We start from the raw sequence: 5,883 nt of genomic DNA, 5'->3' as shown, positions 1-5,883 counted from the left end.
GTGAGAATCAGCACTGCCACTTCCTAACTATACCCAATCCCTCCTATTTATCCCCAGGACACTGCCTCACAGTGTAGGGAATATACCATCACTGCCACTTCCTCACTGTATGCCCAATCCCTCCTATTTATCCCCAGGACACTGCCTCACAATGTAGAGAATATACCATCACTGCCACTTCCTAACTATACCCAATCCCTCCTATTTATTCCCAGGACACTGCCTCACAATGTAGAGAATATACCATCACTGCCACTTCCTCACTGTATGCCCAATCCCTCCTATTTATCCCCAGGACACTGCCTCACAATGTAGGGAATATACCATCACTGCCACTTCCTTACTGTATACCCAATCCCTCCTATTTATTCCCAGGACACTGCCTCACAATGTAGGGAATATACCATCACTGCCACTTCCTCACTGTACACCCAATCCCTCCTATTTATCCCCAGGACACTGCCTCACAATGTAGGGAATATACCATCACTGCCACTTCCTTACTGTATACCCAATCCCTCCTATTTATTCCCAGGACACTGCCTCACAATGTAGGGAATATACCATCACTGCCACTTCCTCACTGTACACCCAATCCCTCCTATTTATTCCCAGGACACTGCCTCACAATGTAGGGAATACACCATCACTGCCACTTCCTCACTGTATACCCAATCCCTCCTATTTATCCCCAGGACAATACCTCATAATATAGAGAATATAAAATCACTGCCACTTCCTCACTGTACACCCAATCCCTCCTATTTATCCCCAGGACATTGCCTCACATTGTAGGGAATATACCATCACTGCCACTTCCTCACTGTACACCCAATCCCTCCTATTTATCCCCAGGACACTGCCTCACAATGTAGGGAATATACCATCACTGCCACTTCCTCACTGTATACCCAATCCCTCCTATTTCTCCCCAGGACACTGCCTCACAATGTAGGGAATATACCATCGCTGCCACTTCCTCACTGTATGCCCAATCCCTCCTATTTATCCCCAGGACCCTGCCTCACAATGTAGGGAATATACCATCACTGCCACTTCCTCACTGTATGCCCAATCCCTCTTATTTATCCCCAGGACACTGCCTCACAATGTAGGGAATATACCATCACTGCCACTTCCTCACTGTATACCCAATCCCTCCTATTTATCCCCAGGACACTGCCTCACATTGCAGGGAATATACCATCACTGCCACTTCCTCACTGTATGCCCAATCCCTCCTATTTATCCCCAGGACACTGCCTCACAATGTAGAGAATATACCATCACTGCCACTTCCTCACTGTATGCCCAATCCCTCCTATTTATCCCCAGGACACTGCCTCACAATGTAGGGAATATACCATCACTGCTACTTCCTCACTGTATACCCAATCCCTCCTATTTATTCCCAGGACACTGCCTCACAATGTAGAGAATATACCATCACTGCCACTTTTTCACTGTATGCCCAATCCTTCCTATTTATCCCCAGGACACTGCCTCAAAATGTAGGGAATATACCATCACTGCTACTTCCTTACTGTATACCCAATCCCTCCTATTTATCCCCAGGACAATACCTCACAATGTAGGGAATATACCATCACTGCCACTTCCTCACTGTACACCCAATCCCTCCTATTTATCCCCAGGACAATACCTCACAATGTAGAGAATATACCATCACTGCCACTTCCTCACTGTATGTTCAATCCCTCCTATTTATCCCCAGGACAATACCTCACAATGTAGAGAATATACCATCACTGCCACTTCCTCACTGTATGCTCAATCCCTCCTATTTATCCCCAGGACAATACCTCACAATGAAGGGAATATACCATCACTGCTATTTCCTCACTGTATACCCAATCCCTCCTATTTATCCCCAGGACACTGCCTCACAATGTAGGGAATATACATCACTGCCACTTCCTCACTGTATACCCAATCCCTCCTATTTATCCCCAGGACAATACCTCACAATGTAGAGAATATACCATCACTGCCACTTCCTCACTGTATACCCAATCCCTCCTATTTATCCCCAGGACAATACCTCACAATGTAGGGAATATACCATCACTGACACTTCCTCACTGTACACCCAATCCCTCCTATTTATCCCCAGGACAATACCTCACAATGTAGAGAATATACCATCACTGCTACTTACTCACTGTATACACAATCCCTCCTATTTATCCCCAGGACAATACCTCACAATGTAAAGAATATACCATCACTGCCACTTCCTCACTGTATGCCCAGATCCTACTATTTATCCCCAGGACACTGCCTCACATTGTAGGGAATATACCATCACAGCCACTTCCTCACTTTATACCCAATCCCTCCTATTTATTCCCAGGACTCTGCCTCACAATGTAGGGAATATTCCATCACTGCCACTTCCTCACTGTATACCCAATCCCTCCTATTTATTCCCAGGACAATGCCTCAAAATGTAGGGAATATACCATCACTGCCACTTCCTCACTGTATACCCAATCCCTCCTATTTATTCCCAGGACATTGCCTCACAATGTAGGGAATATAACATCACTGCCACTTCCTCACTGTACATCCAAGCCATGCTGTTTATCCTCAGGACACTGCCTCACAATGTAGGGAATATACCATCACTGTCAATTTCTCACTGTATACCCAATCCCTCCTATTTATCCCCAGGACAATACCTCACAATTTAGAGAATATACCATCACTTCCAATTTCTCACTGTATACCCAATCCCTCCTATTTATCCCCAGGCAACTGCCTCACAATGTAGGGAATATACCATCACTGCCACTTCCTCACTGTATACCCAATCCCTCCTATTTATCCCCAGGACAATACATAACAATGTAGAGAATATACCATTACTGCCACTTCCTCACTGTATGCACAATCCCTCCTATTTATTCCCAGGACAATACCTCACAATGTAGAGAATATACCATCACTGCCACTTCCTCACTGTATGCCCAGATCCTACTATTTATCCCCAGGACAATACCTCACAATGTAGGGAATATACCATCACTGCCACTTCCTCACTGAATACCCATTCCCTCCTATTTATCCCCAGGACACTGCCTCACAATGTAGAGAATATACCATCACTGCCACTTCCTCACTGTATGCCCAATCCCTCCTATTTATCCCCAGGATACTGCCTCACAATGTAGGGAATATACCATCACTGCTACTTCCTCACTGTATTCCCAATTCCTCCTTTTTATTCCCAGGACACTGCCTCACAATGTAGAGAATATACCATCACTGCCACTTCCTCACTGTATACCCAATGCCTCCTATTTATTCCCAGGATACTGCCTCACAATGTAGGGAATATACCATCACTGCTACTTCCTCACTGTATACCCAATCCCTCCTATTTATTCCCAGGACACTGCCTCACAATGTAGAGAATATACCATCACTGCCACTTTCTCACTGTATACCCAATCCCTCCTATTTATCCCCAGGATACTGCCTCACAATGTAGAGAATATACCATCACTGCCACTTCCTCACTGTATGCCCAATCCCTCCTATTTATCCCCAGGACACTGCCTCACAATGTAGAGAATATACCATCACTGCCACTTCCTCACTGTATGCCCAATCCCTCCTATTTATCCCCAGGACACTGCCTCACAATGTAGGGAATATACCATCACTGCTACTTCCTCACTGTATACCCAATCCCTCCTATTTATTCCCAGGACACTGCCTCACAATGTAGAGAATATACCATCACTGCCACTTTTTCACTGTACGCCCAATCCTTCCTATTTATCCCCAGGACACTGCCTCAAAATGTAGGGAATATACCATCACTGCTACTTCCTCACTGTATACCCAATCCCTCCTATTTATCCCCAGGACAATACCTCACAATGTAGAGAATATACCATCACTGCCACTTCCTCACTGTATGCTCAATCCCTCCTATTTATCCCCAGGACAATACCTCACAATGTAGAGAATATACCATCACTGCCACTTCCTCACTGTATGCTCAATCCCTCCTATTTATCCCCAGGACAATACCTCACAATGAAGGGAATATACCATCACTGCCATTTCCTCACTGTATACCCAATCCCTCCTATTTATCCCCAGGACACTGCCTCACAATGTAGGGAATATACATCACTGCCACTTCCTCACTGTATACCCAATCCCTCCTATTTATCCCCAGGACAATACCTCACAATGTAGAGAATATACCATCACTGCCACTTCCTCACTGTATACCCAATCCCTCCTATTTATCCCCAGGACAATACCTCACAATGTAGGGAATATACCATCACTGACACTTCCTCACTGTACACCCAATCCCTCATATTTATCCCCAGGACAATACCTCACAATGTAGAGAATATACCATCACTGCTACTTACTCACTGTATACCCAATCCCTCCTATTTATCCCCGGGACTATACCTCACAATGTAAAGAATATACCATCACTGCCACTTCCTCACTGTATACCCAGATCCCTCCTATTTATCCCCAGGACACTGCCTCACAATGTAGAGAATATACCATCACTGCCACTTCCTCACTGTATGCCCAGATCCTACTATTTATCCCCAGGACACTGCCTCACAATGTAGAGAATATACCATCACTGCCACTTCCTCACTGTATACCCAATCCCTCCTATTTATCCCCAAGACAATACCTCACAATGTAGGGAATATACCATCACTGCCACTTCCTCACTGTATGCCCAGATCCTACTATTTAACCCCAGAACACTGCCTCACAATGTAGGGAATATACCATCACTGCCACTTCCTCACTGTATGCCCCTTTCCCTGCTATCTATCCCCAGGGCACTGCCTCACAATGTAGGGAATATACCATCACTGCCACTTCCTCACTGTATGCCCAGATCCTACTATTTAACCCCAGGACACTGCCTCACAATGTAGGGAATATACCATCACTGCCACTTCCTCACTGTATACCCAATCCCTCCTATTTCTCCCCAGGACACTGCCTCACAATGTAGAGAATATACCATCACTGCCACTTCCTCACTGTACACCCAATCCCTCCTATTTATCTACAGGACAATACCTCACAATGTAGAGAATATACCATCACTGCCACTTCCTCACTGTATGCCCAGATCCTACTATTTAACCCCAGGACACTGCCTCACAATGTAGGGAATATACCATCACTGTCACTTCCTCACTGTATACCCAATCCCTCCTATTTATCCCCAGGGCACTGCCTCACAATGTAGAGAATATACCATCACTGTCACTTCCTCACTGTATACCCAATCCCTCCTATTTATCTACAGGACAATACCTCACAATGTAGGGAATATACCATCACTGCCACTTCCTCACTGTATGCCCCTTTCCCTGCTATCTATCCCCAGGGCACTGCCTCACTGTGTAGGGAATATACCATCACTGCCACTTCCTCACTGTATGCCCCTTTCCCTGCTATCTATCCCCAGGGCACTGCCTCACTGTGTAGGGAATATACCATCACTGCCATTTCCTGCCTGAATACCTAGGGCAGACTCCATCAGTCCTCACGTTCTTGGTGCCTGGTGCCTCCACCTGGGGAAGAAGGTGTTAGTTGTAGGGATTTACCTACCTTTACCCCAGGAAAACAAATGGCACTGCCAATCAAGTACCTTGAGTAGCCTTTCTTCATGCTCCGCTATGGTTTTCTCTAAGACTATCATGTCATCCAAGTATTAATAGCTCTTCTAATAGGTTCATGTCCCCCACAGTTCTCTATTAACCTTGGAAACGTAGCTGGGGCACCTGAGACCTCCAGAGGGAATCAGGTAAATTGCTAAAATCCTAATGGACTTATAAATGCAGTTTTCTCCTT

Source organism: Rhinatrema bivittatum, chromosome 2, assembly GCF_901001135.1.
Source record: "Rhinatrema bivittatum chromosome 2, aRhiBiv1.1, whole genome shotgun sequence".
Lineage (NCBI taxonomy): Eukaryota > Metazoa > Chordata > Amphibia > Gymnophiona > Rhinatrematidae > Rhinatrema > Rhinatrema bivittatum.
This window is presented reverse-complemented; position numbering follows the sequence as displayed.